General features: G+C 38.0%; 1 protein-coding gene across 2 annotated transcripts in view; it reads right to left on the reverse strand.

Annotated features, from left to right (window-relative positions):
• Positions 1–18,959, reverse strand: part of WWOX (WW domain containing oxidoreductase) — a 490,348-nt gene that overhangs the window by 165,687 nt on the left and 305,702 nt on the right. The gene's annotated exons all lie outside the window — the stretch shown is intronic.

Consider the following 18,959-nt stretch of genomic DNA (forward strand, 5'->3'; position numbering starts at 1 on the left):
AACACACACACGAGTTCTCGCACACGTACATGTGTGCATACGTGTTCCTGGAAACCCACACGGGCTCGGTGTTACGGGAAGGGGACGGTCGGAGCCTCGCTGCTGACGGGCGTAGGATTTCTGCATTTCACATGTGCTTTCGTTTTGGTCACGTAGCCACCTTTCAGATGGGCGTGCTTTCTGTATATTTTGTAAAACTAGCCCGAGATAAAAACGGAAACAACCCATTAATCAGATTGTCAATGAGCATTCTGAGAATTAAAATACAAATCCTGGGCAAATTTAGTCATCGATTTCTCAAAACATCTCTGGCATGGGAAGCCGGAGATTCTTTGCGAGGTCGAAAAGGTTGATCTCTTGAGTTTCTTAAAAGCAGAAACAACACTTGTCATACACAGTTTCAATCAGGCTTCTTGTTCTGTTTTCTAATTTCATTTCATCCCACTTTAACATGGCGTTTTCCACCTCCCTCAGATCTTCCCACAGAACCAGTCAGGCAGAAGAAACACTTGAGTAGCTTGTGCAAGCATGATGGCTGAGCTGGTCACAGCAATTGTCCTGGACACATTAACTATATTGCAGTGAAAAAATAAGGAGAATTTTCAGATTGTGGTGTTTAACATTAATCCAAACTGTATAATAGAAGGCTGTCTTCAAAACCAAGTGTTATCTGCTACAAAGTATGGTAACTCCAAATAAGAATAGGAAAAAGAAAACCAAAACAGCTCCAAAGATTTTATTTTCCACTTGGGAAATTTTCACATCAGTGAAATGAATAGCCGTTTTGCTTCAGTAAGTGCATTTCTTTTGGGGTCATCTTTGCTCAGCAGGAGTGGACAAGGATGAACTGGGATTTATGGGGCTTTTAATTTTTATTCTTTAATGTTTCTATTTTCTTGTTCAAATATATTTTTATTTAATGTTTTGAAATATAGCTTCCCAGTTCAGCCTCATCCTAGTTTCTCAAAGTGAATGCAATTTATGTGTTAAGGTGAAAGAAAATACAGGAAGAAAGGATGGAAGTAGTGAAATTTTTCATATTTCAGGCAAGAGCAAAATCTTTACCTAACTTGAAATATTTTCCATGCTTGCTTAAAAATCCATAAAATGAGCAACTGCTCATCAACTTAAGAGTTATATATGCAAAATCTCCTGCACACAAGTCAAGGCCAACGCACGACTGAAGATTTCTAACCATTTGTTAAATTTCCCACTGTGCAACTGCCAAAGGATTGAAGAGTAAAAATGAGAGAGCGAAGACAGGGTTCCAAGTCACTTAACTGTAGAGATGTCACAACCCTTTTTGGAGGGAGATATTGCAGTTTGCACTTTCGTGAGGAGAAATCTCATTTGCCTTTACAGCCAACACAGGATGTTCGACTTTTAACAGAAAGAAAATGGCAAAGAGGAGTGAAGATAAGGAAGGAATAACCTCTACAAACAAACTGCAAACTTATACCCTGGTGCTGTTGAGCAACATGAAACTGTGCATCAGCTGCTGATGTTGCACTGCCAAACAGTCTCTTGACTTGATATGTACTTTAACAAAAGAGGATCCAATATAGATGGAAGTTATTTTATGAATTAGTCACAGAAACTTTAGCTCCGGAGATAAACATACAGACAGCGACTTCCTGTGCACACAGGACAGCTTAGTTAGACTGAAACTCTGACTAAACACATTTAGTCAGCACAGTCAGCTCATAATAGTAGCTGAGGATGCTTTGTCTTAAAATGCAAATTCTTATCAAACCTCATAAACTCTCATGGGCAAATCAGATCCTTGTTGCTTCCTATGTAACATTTAATAAAATCAATGAAGTGATCAAACAGCAGGTTCCAAGAATCTGTTTGTTTGTTTGCTTTTTTCTTAATGGAGAGTTTAAACCTTCATTATTTAAGGCATTTTGTGATCTGCCTGTAGTTATGTAAATGTCATTTCAATTTTGCTAGAATTTAATATAAAAAAGGCAAATACACTGCACAATGTATTGCAGTAAGCAATGTCCTGCAGGTACAGTCAAGGAGTGATAGGGAAGGTAACAAAGTCTCTGACTTTCAAAACACTAACCAGCTCTTAACCACATAATTCTCACATCACCCCCTGCAGCATTACCATTTGATTTTTATAGATGAGAAAAGCGAGGCACAGAAATGGAACTGAACTGCTGTGCAGGGATTTAGTAACGTGGAAAGATCTGAAGGTCAGAAGTTCCTCATTTCTTAACCTGGCCACTCTCTTTTTCTGGTGCATCTGTCTTTGGTCCACATGTTTATTGGGAGGGAGTCACTGGTTGTGCTAAACTGTTCAACTGCTCCTACACTCCTAAATTTTAGCATTTATGTTAAAAAGCCTAATTTCAGAGTGAAAGCAAACTTCCACCAGAGCTAAAATTATACATTTCCAGACTTCATAACATCTTTTCCTTCATGATTTCCACACTTCTCCACCAAGACTCAGAAGGCCCACAGAGGGCACAGAGAGGGGCTGAAGCAGCTATAAGAGTGCTAGACTGGAGGGGACAAACAGGGACAGGCACCTTTCCTCTTCCCCTGGAGCCTGCAGCACAATCTGGATTTTGGATTGGATTTCTTTTTCTGGAATGCTGACCTAAATATTGCAGTCACTCCATTTATCCCAAACTTTGTCTAAGGGTTCTGGTTAGAAAAGGAGAAATACTATTTTATAATAAGTAAACTTTCAATGTATCTCTGTTACACCATTAAAAACCTCTGCAAATAGATCCATTTTTTTTCCAGCACTTTCCCCATTCCTGATCTGTACTTATTCAAGGCACACACCAAGACTTTCACTGGTATTAACAAACTTCACTGACAGGCAATTTTTACAGCTCTCACAAACAGAGAAAGAACTAAATTCTAGGTATTTATTTATTAAATTCCCAAAAGTGTCTTTTTTTTTGAGTGTTAAGACATAAATCTGTGTTCTTAAACATGAATTTAAAATAAAGGTGTAAATTAAGTGGCATAGTACTAATCTTCATCCCTGCAGTGGCACTGTTAAAAGAGATACTTCATAACAGCAATAAGAATAACAGAGTATTTTGGAAACAAAGTAAAAAGATAAAAAAACAAACTGAGGAAACTGGAAGAGCAGAAGATGACATGATGAGTGACTGCCTTTTTGAATTATTTTTACTGTGTCCACATGTCAGGGTAGCTTTGCCAGCTTCCCATGGTAAGCAAGCAAAAGCCAGAAAGTAGGAGCAAACATCACCTCCCAGTTCCAGGTTTCATCCATGAACCTTCTGGCTTCTGTGAGTTTCTGTGTGTCCATAATAATTCTGATTTATATAAGCTAAAACCTTATGGTTTAATAATATTTTCAAATGCAGGATTTTGACAATAAGTATATCACCAGAAGTATCCCTATATTTTCTAGAACCGTTCAGTTCCTTTCGCCTCTTAAAATACACACAGGAATGTGGTGTTTCCTAAAACCACCCTGTCCTGAATTATGCCACCTTAACCTAGGAAATGGTCACTAGATTACTCTTTTTCTGCACAGCAGAAATAATGGTTGCTGGCAAAAGAAAGGGATCAAATTTGGATGTACATCTCACATGTGGATGCCCTCCCAGAGCACACTGAGGCCGCAGCTGATTGCAGCAGCACATGCACTGCGTGGCCTCCTCTCTGATGCCACTGGCATTGCAATTATCAGATTTTCTCTCTGCTCTTTGAAAGAAGTAAAATCACATGTATCCCAGCTGCTCCAAAAACACTAAACCATAGGGAATAAGCATATACCAAGGAAGAAGACAGAAGGAGTTTTTTTTTTAACTCATATACGACTGGGCATTAGGGAAGGAAATTACCACTCATAACAAGTCAACAATCTTCAAAACACCACGTACACATCAGCACATTCCAAACTGTTTTCCACAAAATCTAAAACCCAAGGAAGAACATATTTCATTTCACTGCTTCAGGAGCAAAATGGACCAGGAGCTTTATCAGTCTCATCACTTTTTAGTTCCCCTCACACACAAAATTTATATTTCTCGGTGTCAGTGTCCTTAGAAGAAGAGTGAACACAGCATTAGGATCATTAGTCATCTTTCATGCTCTGGAGGTCCTTCTCGACCAATTTAGTAAAGAACAATGCTGTGCAAAAGAGACAGGGTGGCTGCTAATGACAGGCAACAGTTCAATATTTTATGCCACCTTAAAAAAGTTTCAGTAACTGAAGGTGTTCTCACATTAATTCTTTGCATCAATTATTGACAGAGAATTTAATTTAAAGGCAACTAGTCAGTAACCTAGGGGTACTGTTTTAAATAATTTATAATTGCTGCATGGGTGTAATCATATTGCTATTGATTAAGATCCAGTCACTTCTACCAGTCCAGCATGTCTTATGCTAATTAATTTTAGTGATATCACCTTTTTAACTCTGTATTCCCTGGTAACAGGAACTCATTATTAAAAAATAATTTAATCAGGAGCAATCTTTTAAAGTTTATTTGATTAGTACTTGCTGGGCCATTGAAAAAGTGGATTTAAATGCAAGTAAAATTAGAAACTGAAGAAGGATAAAGACAGACTGATAATTTCAAGAGAAAGGCAAGAATGCTTTAAAAAAACTAAGATTTTAATTAGATATGGGAAAGAAGATTAAGAGAGAGTTATCACCATTGCCCCTTGATCCTGAAGTTGTTACATGCATTAACTCCCATTTAAATCAATAGAAATTTTGAAGATCAGGGCCTTTCTAGTGAATTGCAATTCTCAGCATGGCCAGACTAGGACAGACCCTCTTAACAACCCAATAAAATACAATATAACATTCCAAGTCGAGAATAAAGTCCTTCACAGTGTACCCCTCTCCTGTCTCACACATCAGACCTCAGTATAGAATTAATTCTTCCCTTCATCCAGACCACAGTGGTAGATTTCAGTGTCTACTGGAATCATGTTTTCAGGCTGCCCCCAAATCTGGGGAGTGCTTCCCCAAATGCACACAAAACTACCTTAAATCTCTTTTAGAAATTCTCCCTTGCTAGCATGTCAAAAAAAGGAATATTTAGGCTGTTGGGGCTTGACAAAACTGGCTGCCCACACTGATTTATCTACCATGGCATCCTTGTTCCTCCGTGTTCTACTCTCTACCTAAGTGCATTGGGAGTCTCCTGTCCTATACATGGATTGTGAACTTCCAATTAGGAACTGCCCTTTTACTCTGGGTATGCACTTACATGGTGTTCAACAAAGCACTTGACCCTTAGTTGCTGAAGGAATACAGGCAATAATAATAATCCAAACCACCTCAAAGCATGGGAGCACACATTTAGTCCTCCAAAGTCTGCTGCAGACATCCCATCTCAAGGACTTCAGTTGATTCCATTTGGTCCAGACAATCCCTTTTTGATGTCCCTAATTAGTGACGACAAGTCTTCCTGCACATAAAAGGTTTCATCTGCAAACAGCAATTTGTAAACACAGAGCCTTCAAGGGGAGAATCTGAGAACTTCCTTGTGAAGCCTGGAGAACCTATTCCAGGTTTTCCCATAAAGGCTTCGACAACCCTTACAGACACTTTGTGACTGCACAGGAGGCACACAGACACGTGAGCAGTCAGTGCTGAGGGAAATAAAACCTTTCTGAAAGCAGATCTTTTCTCCAGTCAGTGGAAAGGATGCTACTGATTTCAAAAAGAGTAGAATCTGAGAAAGTTTTCCTTAATAAGCACAGATATTTGGAAAGAAAGTTAATACAAGGCTAGAAGTCTACCACGGAAAGGAAGAAACGGGAATAAGAGGAGGAGGTTATTAAAAAAAGCACTAAAGGGACCTATTCCTGATCTTTTGGAACCTTTCCATGGAGATTAGGGTGGTGGCTGGGAGAGTGGGCAGATGAGACACTGTATATATCCAGTATCAGCAAGGACACAGGTCAGGGACTGTGAAGACTGAGTATAATCATATCTACTGAAGTCAAAACATTTAGCCTATAAGTAAAATGACAAACCCTGTAATTTGAACTTGACACATGCTAGGAACAAACATCCACAAACTGATGCCACAAAGGACATGCAATCTTTGTCCCTGAAGACACCATTATGTAAATTAAATTGAATCTAGTCCACTTTGAGGTTTGCAATCAAATGGGTATTTTTAATATCAATAAAAATTGAGCTTTCCCCAGGGAATCCAAATCAAGCTGCTTTCGCAGAACAAAAGGAAAATGCTGAAACATATATGCTTTTAAGATAACTCAGTGAATGTAAAATTGTGGGCAAAACCCAGTACATTCAAATCTACTCTGACAAATAAACTGTGAGAAAGAATAAACTGATCAGACATTTGTATTCTCTTAGAATAAAGAAACAGAAAGTTTAGGGACACCTGGGTGTTTGGGGGGCCACAGCTCCAGGAGCCTCTGCCCAACCTCCACATCCACTGCAACCAGCACTAACTTCACACCTTCGTAAAAGAAATACCCCAAAACTACCAACAAGGACTGCCCATGATTTATTCTGTTCACATTGTAAGGAACAGGGACACAAGATGGTGAAAGTGTCTGTTGTCTGTTAGACATATGCTTTTCATACATAAAGTCTTTAATATAAATCTACTATTATGCACAAGTACTAAATAAAAGTAACATACCATTAAAAATAAAGGAAACACCAAAACAATAATTAGGCAAATATGCTTTGGTTTGTAATAAGGATCAACACCATTGCTAATCTACCTTGAATAATGGCTCTGTTAACAAAATTGCAACTGCAAAAGGTTGTGTTTGACAGTCACTCCTGGTAGTATGAGACTACATTTCAAACAGTTTGGAAAAAAAAAATACACTATTAAATATACTGAATCCCTTGGCTAGGGTTAAGTATTTTATGCAGGCATCAGCATCTTTAAGGAGTTCACCTTTTAAAAGGAGCAGGTTTTTTGTTGTAAATGGCACTGACACTACAACAAGAAAGTTCATTTCACAAAGATGATTCATTAAGAAATAAAATATTCATGGCTGACAGCTTGAAGGATCGCCATACAGTTTTATTCTAATGCACCTGTCCTCTTTGTCAAGTCCAATATGGGATGTCATGTCGCCAAAGTTTTATTTAGAAATTGTTTGTCAGAGTGAGCTTTCTAATGTGAATGAAAAATTCATTCCCTCATTAAGAAGATTTTCCATGAAATGTCTAGGATTTTCAATGAACACCAGGACATGAACCAATTACTGTTAAACACTTAAAGAGACAGTGTCCTAGCTCACTCAGCAAAACCCTTAATGCACAAGTATATGGAAAGAACTCAATATCTATCAGCAAAACACAAATGAAATATCAGTTTTATTTTGGTTTATGTGCTCCTTCCTGCTTCCCACCTTCTTTCTTTTCTCTTTTCTCCTTTTTTTTTTTTTTCAGTGACAAATGGAAAATCATGAAGTTTGAGAGTTCTTAGTCAAATGCAAATGCTGGATGCTGAGAATTTGTATATGACTTGAAGGACAAAAACATGGCATAAGTTCATAGAGACTCAATTAATTAGCTGAAGAGATACACACGTTTGCTGAAGTCCTCTTCATTCCCTTTTTGTCTTTTCCTGAAAGTTTACCTGTGTCAGCTAAGACAGTTCCTGCCCCAAACCCTGACTGTGGTGGATCATAGGATGGGCACACTGTAAAACAACAGGCCCTGCAAAATCACTTCCTAAGGTGGAAGTTTTTCTTTGTATCTCCTAAAACTCCCAGAGCAAGTTGAAAAACTGACTTGTTCATGTATGCAGCGATCTATGTCCTGTATACTTAATTTTTATCATTAAAGGCATTGGACTGACATGATCCCATCAACCAGGTCTCCACAGATAATCACCTTCTTCAGCCAAATTTTTCCAACGAGGAAAATAATTTAGCTACTCATTCCAGACTTCAGCCTGTCAGAACACCTGGAGCAAGGGTTGGGCTGCTGGATATCTGAAAACCTGAGACATCTTCTACCTGGTCTGATCTCTCCCCTGTGCACCACTGCCTGGCATCACACTGCTCCAGCCACCCAAATCCCCCACCTCTAACGAATTCTAAAAAAAAAAAATAAAAAAAAAAATGGTGTTTATATATACTAGAGTTCAGTTTTATTCTGTATGTGCAGTTGACTTTCCCTTCCTTGCACCTTCAGGAATTTTTCTATGCAACCCATGTTTTAGAAAGTACAGCCCAGTGACTTTGTGCTATGCTGCCCATAACTACTTTCACTAGGAAAATGGGCAAGAACTATTTCTGTTCTTTTAAATTTGTAAGTTTTGTTCTAGACTACAATAGGAGATACTCTTAACAGATGAAGAAGCATTTCCTTAGCAAATCAATATTAATTTATCTAATTGTTATGGTCTCAAGAGCCATAAGCGCTAAGATGAGAGGAAAGTGTTTATTCTGAGCAAAAGTTATTCAAATATTTATAAGATTAGATAATTTAGAAAAGAAAATACAGATGGCAGGAGACAACACTGAGCCATATTTTTTTAGCCACTCTTTCACTTTTCAAAGGTAAGAGGTCTAAACGAGCAGATAATGGGATCACTCATTTCCTCATGTAATTTTCAGCCAAAATTCAAAGTTCACTTTGGTTTTTGTGTCCAAAGAAGTGATGCAGTTGGGGCTGTAGAAACAAATCCATCTAGAAACATAGAGCTGTTGTTCTTCCTTGACTAAAACTTTTCAAGATGCTATGGAAAACCTCCTATCAAGACTGCATATTATATACATATATGGTATGCATATACATAATAAATATATATGTCCATCAATTTATATTCCATAATACATCTTAAAAAGCCAGTTTCTTTAAAAGTAATATCTAACCCTCAGCAAACTGAAGGCAACTCTTCTGACCTTTCTGCCACGTGATAACACTGATATGAACCAATCATCTTTATTTGCTCTAGCTCATATAGTCCATTCTCTACTTCTTAGGTGAATAATTAAAAGCAAAAGCCAGAGGAAATTGTTAATCATCTTGTCATCTACAAAGGTCACCCAGTTATGCATCACAGTGACATAATCATAAATGCAAGACATTATTATTATAAACATGTGAAGAAAAGGAGCTAATACCCAGTTTCAAAACTCATCTTGAAAATCCCCTTCTCATAAGTTTATTTACGAGGCATACTTAGAAACCATGACTATTTTAGTCCTTGCAATCTGATAGCATTTTTTTCCTTGAAGCAAGAATAGAACATGCCTTCCAGCTACCACTCCCTTTTGAACACCGATTGTACTGTAAGGTACAATAAATTATTGCAATAACCTTTCAGACCCCCTAGACCCAAGTTCAAACATAACGGATGTCAGGGCAGAAAATGAGTTTGTTATTTTAAGCTTAATCACATCAGACACCTAAATTCTCACAAGCAACCCAGCTGAGGTTCTCTGCACTTGGCAGAGGCTCACATTTGCACCGAGGGCTCCCCAAAATCCCACCCACAAATCACAGCTAACGAACTCCATCCCTGATTTAGCAACGCGCGTCAAACGTGTAACACGACCCGCGCGAGTGGCCCACGAAAACCAAGGGGATTATGCAGGCATGTAAATGTATATGTCTGCTGAAATGTTGGCAGAACATTTGGTGCTGGTGGTCAGGAAAGGGTTATAGAAACCAGAACACGATGAAAAACTTTCTGGAGAACGAAGGGGGGGGGGCAGCTCGTCCTCGCCTGCTAAATACAACGTTTTGAAAATGTACTTGTTTTTTTTTTCTTTTAAAGGGCAAATTAGGAGTTCTGGGGCTCTCAGAACTAGCAAACACAGAAAATCAATTAAACTAACATGTGAAGCTTAAATATATCACATTGTAAACTCATATTTTATGCCTTCACTTTAAGTGCACTTAGATGATCTCCTGGAGGAATTCAAAAAGTGTTATCTTATTTTGTGCCCAAAACCAGAAAAAAGCTCCACTGGGCTTGCCAGGCTGTTAAAATTAAAATAGCTGTTTGAGCAAAGCATAATATATGAGACGTTTAAGGCATTTTCCCCAAGAATTTTGGTTTATCTTCTTTAGTTAATTTTCTGAGATAAAATCCAGTTATAAATAACCTGGAGGCACTCTCAGTCTGCTGCTTGTGGGATGGCAAATCTTTAATAGCCAGAAATTCTGCCTCTTAGAGATCTCTTGAGGGAATAATAGTACTTTGAAAATTATCCAAAGGAAAATAAGCAAAAAGCATTATAAAAATTATAAAAACCTGTAATTATGCAGGAAGTTATACTATATTTATAAGCTAATAATGAACTATCACCCATAGGCTTTTTTTCCTTTTTTAAATACAAACATAAAAATATTCATTGACTATATTCAATACAAACTGCTGATTTTCACCAGAATTGATTGTGTAAGTGCACACTAAAAAAATTTCTGCAGGATAAACCCCTACAGACATGTGCCCGACCAATAAAAAGAAATAAAATCTAGCAATTAAAACAGATGTGGTTGAAGAATTGAAGCAGAACTGCCCAGAACTTTTAATTTTCACTACCCTAGAATCAAGGAAAGAGTTATACCCTGACAGCATGTAAAACAACTGAAATATGAAATTAATACTTTCTCTAAACCAAAGACTACAATAACAATATCCTGGCTGTCATCCACTGACTATGTCTATAATTACCACAGTGCCTACGACTAGAAAAGTAGGAGGCAATTCAAAACAAAAATTGAGTCTGTCAGACTAGATACTGGAAGATTTATTCTTGTCAAAGATCTGTAGGCCACAAATCATAATTGAAGTTCAAGCAGTTTAAAAAAAAAAAAAAAAAAAAGAAAAAAGTTTTTGGAATATAAGAGCAGCCTTTCCTTTCTTTTTTTTTTTTTTCAGAGGTCTAAAGCTGCCACAGAAATCTGCAAGTCAATCACCTTGTCAACATTAGCAAGGAAAACAGTTGAAAGCCATTCTGACAGGCAAGGTAGAAAGGAACATGTATTTGTAACGTAATAGAAAATAACTGGGAGAGATTTTGAAAAGAAAAAAAAAAAAATCTGCCTAACTATTCTCCTTGACTTTTCTGAGGTTACAGAGAAGGTTGATGATGGTAGTGCAAATGGCATAATTTATTTGGATTTTCAGAGTGCCGGCAATGAAATCGAATGTATGAAAGGTAAGAGCTATGAGGACAGGCAAAAGACCTAAATTTGAGTATCAAGAGAGAAAAGAAAAAGAAAAAGGGATGGCTCAAAAGGGGGAATTAACCACACCAGCAAAACCCAAAGCTTATATTTTGCAGATAAGCTCAATTTGACTTGCTGCTTTTAGCTCAATGCAAATGATTAGACAAGTGAAAAATAAAGAATTCTAAATTAGAGATAATCAAAGAAAACACTTTCTCATAGGGAGAACAATAAAAGCCTAGAAAGCCTGGCAAAGCATATTTGTTGTGACTGCACCAAAGGACAAACTCCACATTTTCCTGTGTACCTGACATCCTTAATATGGTACAAACCCCAATGATTGTAGTTCTGGTTGTTTTCATTCATGCTGCTCAATTTAAAATGAGAAAGAAGAATATTTTCTTTTCAAATGCAATTGCACTTTCTCTCACTTTAAATAAAATGTAATGAAACAATACTGAACCTTTGATGGACACAGTTTTAGAGATACCTTTAAAACTCCACTGAAGACATCAGATTTGACAGGGAGAGTTTCTAATGCCATGGAATGCTGAGATTTGCAAAATCCAGATGTGCATTTTTACTTTTCATTGATATTAAGCTCTCGTTTATTAACTTAATTCAATGCTGTGGAGCTCATACAGTTGGAAAAGCTTTTGGTTAAACTTCTTTCTCTCTAGGATTTTCAAAATTTCAGTGTAAGCTCCATTTTTGTAGACAGAGCAGTGTGGCAAGCAACAGTTCAGACAGTCTCCCAAATATTCATTAGATACTGCTCACACGAAATTCAGATGAAGCATTTCCATTACATTTTTCAATTATTCACAATCTGCAACATTAGCTAAAATTGGTCCTAGGAAATCCATTGCCACCAAAGTGTGTATTTGTGCATGTGCATGACAGAGACTCATTTTTATGCTGATCCCTCCAAGATCACACAGTAAACATTATGACTTCTCCCTTGGACAATGAAACAAACATCTGCTTATTCAATGAAAATATAGATAATTCTGAATTACCAAAATCAACCAACTCTGAATGATTCAATCAACAGGAGGAGAAGTTTCTGCAAACGATGGGACTGTACTTTGGAGATATGTAATCTGGGCAGCCTATCTCTCAGTTCTCCTTTACCTCCTTAACAACTTTAGATGCATAAATAAAATCTAGGACATTCCATTTATATTTTTAACTTCAAACCAGGCATGAGAGAAAGCATTTTGCTGAATGTCAAACTCACGCAAATATTATGCATTAAAAATGTAATTGCAAGACCATTTTTTGAGGTTTCAGTTCCATTAATCACTTTGCTTCTAGTGGGGATCACTGGATTTCACTCTAAATAGTTTGTGTCCATGCAGCAGTGTCTACAGTTGCCTTTCCATTTTTTTTCCCTCTTTCCTCACCAACACTGAAAAAAGGGCAGCTATTCACACTATCAAGGATGAAGGTTGACTGGGAAGACTTGCAGAAAGATCTTATGATTGGATTGAAGGGTGTGTGAGGACCAAAACATGCTGAATATCACCCTGAAGAAGGGCTCAAACAAGTTCTTTTCCCCTGAAGATTTATAAATAAGCATGGCTGTCTATATTTTATCAATAACACACACCAAAAAGCTAGGTTAGCCTTTTTGTTTGTAATATCCTCCTTTCCTTTTTCACCAAGTTCTGGGCTAACAAATTTGATTAAAAAAAAAAAAAATGCCCCCAGGGATGGCACCTGGCTGCTTTCTTACACCTGCAGCAGAAAGCACAAGGTTTCACCAGGACAGACCCTTCCTACAGGGAAAGGATGATGTGAAACCCCATTTCTCTTACCACATACCCCAAAGCACTCTGTGCTGCAACCACAAAAGGTACCAGACCCAAAATGATGGTTTCAGGCCCCTGGGGCACAGACTGTGCTCATCATTACTTTACTGGAATAAATATAGCTCCATTGCTTTAACTACAAATGAATCAAATGTAACAATTTAATACAATAATCATCCTGAGGAAGAAATGAAGATTGTGGACTGATGGCAACATTAACCTGGGGGATCACTTCCATCTTACTGGCCTTTTTTATGCATTTTTTACAGCTCTGCACACAGGTCATTGCAAATGGAAACCCTTTTCATATCTTTTTTTTTTTCTCTTTTCTTTTAGCAAATGTGGGTTCAGCTGTCACAGGGGTCAACACAGCAACACTCCTTGTTTAAAATGTACTCCTTTGATTGACAAACACAGACAGTACAATTAGCATTTTAGCCAAAATAACCAGATGATTTTGCTAGTCTCCCTCAGTGGAAACTCCCTTCTTCAATACAGCTCCTCTGGGGGTGACTACACACCTCTTGTCCCTTCCCTTGGAACAGAACTATTCCATTGCCATCTGCATCCAGGGCAGGATATAGAGCCAAGACTATCTTCCCCCCACAGAAAACACTATGGATATGTAATTAATGGGGGAAGCCCTCAGTTTAACAAAAAATATCCAGTTGGAAAGGCAGACAAACACAAAAACCCATCCCAGAAATATATTTCTTTGGGGATTTTGGTTTTGCTATCGATCTTCCCCATCTCCTCAGTTAATAACACCTTAGGGTGGATATATCCCAGCCCTCTTTTTTACTTCTAATTCCTCTCATCATTCTTTAAAACAAAAATCTCTCAGGAAAAAGAAAAAAAAGAAAAGAAAAAGAGGAAAAGAGAACTCTTCCCTTCTTGAAAGGATTTTAAACCTGTATTTGAACTGACTTTCAAAAGAGAGAGGCTTCAGTTATCCTCTAATACCAGGTCTGGTTGAACAGTATTCAATACCATTCAGCACCATTTTTTTCTAAAGATTGTGTCTTGGTTTACTGCCAATGTCCTTGATCAGAGCACAGAAGCATTTACTTAGGAAAATAACATTAAATGGCAGCCCATGGCAACAATAACAGCTCTATCGCCGGAATACACTCACAGAGGATGCATGGGTGGCTCGATGGCCCTGAACACTTAAGTACCTTTTTTTCCTTTCAATTCCCTCTGGTACATTAATTTTTATTGATAGCTTATAGCTATGGCAAGTGGTCTTGGTTTTACTAACTTGCAGGACTGAAGAATATCACTGATGTGGAAAAGAAAAAAAAAACCAACATAACAACAAGCTACCTGGCCACCAGGCTGTGTGTTTGCATTTTAGAGCCACAAGCCTTTATTAAGTTGGAAAAGAATCTGATCTTCCCTTCCCTACTTTGTCTGCTCACTCGCTAATTTCTTTTAAAGATAAAAAAAACCCATCATTTCTCTAATTTCACATAGGTTTTAGCTGATTTGCTCTGCAGACCAAAGCGTAGTGGATTTGGGAAATGCACGATTTCTTCTTTTGCAGCCTATTCTTAACAGTTGAATCCTAAGGAAAATTCTCTAATGCATAATGTCACATGGAAATGTAAACCTCAACAAGTTGCAGAGAGAAAGCAAACAAACATTACTTCACTACAAAGAAATTTGGTAGTGGTTAATGTTGTTTCTCTTTTCCCTGTCTGGGTCTTTGTATATATCACACTGATGTACCTGTGTCCAGTTTTATCTTAAAAATATGATCTACTAAAACAAAGGAGGAAAAAACCAACCTGTCTGATCATTTGCATTAAATAACTAATTTGTGACAAAATGATTAGGAAAAAAAAGGCTATAGCATCCAAGTGCAGAGAGTTCCCACTGTCCATAGTCTGCAATCAAGCATTTCTAGAGCCCATGCTGGAGGTTGTCCCCTGAATCCTGGTGTTAATGGATCATGCTGAGGCTGGTTTGTTTTTTTCCCCACTGAAATCTTAGGAGACACTAAGTTAATTCAAAGAGAATGCAATTCCTGTTATTTCTACATATGTGACATAAAAGTGACCTTGCATTGTTACAACAGCAACACAGCTGCATATTGGTGGCCAGAAACCTGGAACACGTGCAAATTGCTGAGTCAAGCCTTTAAAAGTAACACACACACATTAGTAATGCTAATGATACTTGAAAATAAGTGTTGAAAACAATAATCAGCGCATTACAAATCTTCCATTAGAAAACCCAGAGCTCTTGTAAAATGTGTATTGTTTCACTGAACATGAAATTAGTCTTCATGTATGGCTTATATTTCACTGTTCACAGAAACATCACCACCTACTCCAATTAACCCTGCACAGGCATGGAAGGAACCTGAGCACAAAATAACCCCCTGGGCTGAGTCTTCAGCACCAGTTTCTACAAGATATCAGTGGGTCATGCAGACTTTGGAGGTGAAACAGGACTGCCAGTACTCATCCCTGCAGGAAGCCCATGGAGCCTCAGTACCCACCTACACAATGTATAGGGCACCAAGGGGACATGATCCAGGTATAGGACACCAAGGGGACACAATCCAGTCCACCCCTGAAGATCCTGCTCAGCAAACCAGAAGAAATACTGACTAAACGAACTCATTTTATCCCTCTGTTTTTGCTGAAGTCCAATCATTCAGCTCGTGGTATTAATATTATTTAAAATGATTGCCTTTCAATGGGTATTTGTCCATGGAGGAAATAACAGCACCCCTGAGTCTTGGCTCCAAAAGAGCCAGGTATCACTGCTAAACCTACAGAGCCACAGCATGCTCACCAGCACTCCCCAGTTGAATTAATTGCTAGTAATAGTCATAGAATCATAGAATTATTAAGGTTGGAAAAGACCTCCAAGATCACAAAGTCCAAACTTTGAACTAATACTGCCAAGCCCACTAAACCATATCATGAATTGCCATGCCTACCCATTTTTTTTTTGAACACTTCCAGTCATCCAAGTGGCTCCAAGAGCACTGGAATATGTGGATGACACCTGCAGGGACTGACCTCCTAAGCTGTGGTCTCAGCACATGCGTTCTGCAGGACAGACATGTCTCTTAGAGATACCTTTGCATAGTTCCCAGCAGAGCAGACACTCATCACAAGGGCCTTTAGGCACTACATTATACAATGAAATACCACTGCTCATGGTGGTGTCTAAAAGACAGAAAATAAAATTAGGACTGAAAATGGGGCTCATCTTCACTCCTAAAAAGCAATGGGAGCTTGGATCAGACTGTTGATGGTTAGGCTAATATAAATTATTTCACAAGCATCTTCTTTCCCAACCTAAGATTACACAGTGTGACACAGTAATTACCTGAGCCACTCTCCATTTTAGGGCATCTGTGGTGAGTAGAGTTCAAAAAGAGCCTCACATCTGCAGACACTCTGGGCACACTGCTCCAGCATGGGATCACACTGGGTCCAATGGCAGGAGATTGCCAAGGTAAAGGCTTTTTAGGAAATTAGGGATAAAAGCTCTTTTAATTTAATAATGCCTCTAATTTTTATACTCTCACCTTTGTTTTGCCTTTTTTCAACATTTGAATACTCTGAAAGGATGTAATGAAACCTGATTAATCAGCATTTTCAGAGATGAATCTGATCTCCAGGAGCTCTTCGGGAAAAATGATTGAGGCACATGGGTTTTCTAGTTCTGATTAGGAATCTGTACTCAAAAATTATGTTTACGTAAAGAAACTTAAATATTATCAACAGCATTTAGCACTGCAGAATTGGCACTAATGACAAAAATTAAGTACTAGTCAATCATGTCTTAAAATTTTAACATTTAAAACAACAACAACCAATCTCTTCCCTTTTAACCACAAGAGCTACGACTTCCTGACGAAAATCCCAGAGGTACTTTCCTCTTCTCTGGAAGGCATATTTCCCTCTAATTAATTAGGGTGAGGGACTGAGGCGAAGTGAAGGGATGAAGCAGAACCTGACTGCTCTCTGCAGCTCTTGCTGCTCTTTATAAGCTGCAGAGAGAAATTTCCCCTGCCAAGCTGTTTTTGCTGTGGTTTCAGCACCTGTTTGTAAACTGGGATCCCAGTCCTTCGTTCAGTGAAGTCTGTCAGCAGCAGCAGTGCCTGTGTGCAGGTTGGCTCTGTACTGGCCAAACCCACTTGCTTTGGCATAGTAGAAAGGCTCAGACTGACTGTCCTGAGAATGGGCTCAGGATCGTGTATTTTACTGCCTGGACTGAAACAAAATATTGATTAGGGCTGCTTTTAATATGCTTCCTGTATTAATGGTTGGTTTTCTTTCTTTTCCTTCAAGGCTTCCCAGTTAGCTGAATTTTAGAAGCAGCTCATCAGCCCTGAAAACATTCCAGTCTATATGTGAGGTTTCATATTCACTGGAAGGGAGAAATACATTTTAACTGAATTGAGAAACGTCTTTTATAACAGTGAGAGATAAAGGGCGACGAGAGAGATTGTTCTACCATCGCATAAAAAGATCTTGGCACACGATTCTGCTATACTGAGATTGAATAAGGGATACAGCAGATATTTAGTCATTTGTTCCCTGGGTTTTTGACTGGCTGTAGCAGCGAGGGAAGTGTTACCATAAACATCTCTGAATTGCTAGAGGAGATTTTATTGTCTGCCAGATTCACAAATTGAAATCGATCTTCATTCTACCACTACCAGTTTTGCCAAAGTTTCTGCAAAGTAGACATAACAAAATATGGTAGTTTTTCAGGTTACTTCTGATTAAATTCATATCATTTGTCTTGAAACAAAAATTTTTTTTCCCTTTTTTTTTATCTGACTGCAACATATAATTTTAGTCAGCTAACACTAAATTAGACACCCACTCAGATTTATTATGATAAGAACATTCAGTAAGCTAATTTCAAGATGATGACTCCTATAAATTCTTATAATTTATTATTTAGTACTTTGGTTTTTAATCATTAAGTACGTGAAGACTTTGTAGGTCAAACCTGTATTAATGAAGACAGTAATCTATTTTTCAAACTCTCTGCTCCTCACCCACCTTTCAAATTGTAAATTAACAGAAATATCTTTAAACATATGTAGAAGAACAAAGGGAAAAATTGGGAGTATTTGCAGCACCATTTAACTAACCATTCCTGAGACCACGTCTATTAAACCCGTTTCCTCACACTTTTTTGCAATTTTTACCAAAGGGAATGCTGAAATCAAACAAAACAAAAGATACTCCTTAAATGAGCAATTTTAATCATCAGAGCAGCAAAAACGACTGGAAATTATGCGAAGATAAGCACTAAAGTTTTCATTAGATTGTTACATTAGCACAAATGGGGTCATTTAGAAGAACTTTCTCTTGCTGGCCACAGGTTTCTGAAACTTAAATATTAACCATATGAATTTTTTAAGAGGCAAGTAAAGATATCAGAGGAGATCTTCCCTTTCACTCAAGCCCATGCTGCAGCACAGACTTCCTAATGACTCCTCTACCCGGGTGGGACTGGAGGGAGCTCTGCTCCCGTACTGGCCTCTGACTGCTGGAAATTCCCATTCGGATTTTACGCATGCTGGTCCTCAGCACATATTGACCTTTTACTTATTATGCTACATCTGTTTGTTTTTACATCTAATGTTTCATTGTCCTCCGTTCTCTGGTGCTTTTATTCCCCGCGGGACATTTAATCCTTACAACAACACTGAACATTCTTTTCAGGAATGCATGGGGACTCTGAAAATCTGAATATATCACACGCAGTGCAGCACATTAAACTACTCAAGAATGCTGTAAATCAGTTGAAATGTATTTTTAGGAAGAGCTCCTATAACTATTGCAGATCTCACACACACGCATTTATCTTTCGTCTGCTGTTGCAAACTTAGTGACTCATTTGTTACTGGGAATAATAGTTGTGCCATTTCTTCATGCAATTAATAAAGCTTTGTGCCATGGGTACCTAATAAATGGAATTCACAACAGGAAACAAAGCCCTGCAAACAAACTGCATTGACA

The sequence above is a fragment of the Manacus candei genome, unplaced genomic scaffold (assembly GCF_025592945.1).
Source record: "Manacus candei isolate 608988 ecotype Guabito, Panama unplaced genomic scaffold, ASM2559294v1 h1tg000053l, whole genome shotgun sequence".
Taxonomy (NCBI): Eukaryota; Metazoa; Chordata; class Aves; order Passeriformes; family Pipridae; genus Manacus; species Manacus candei.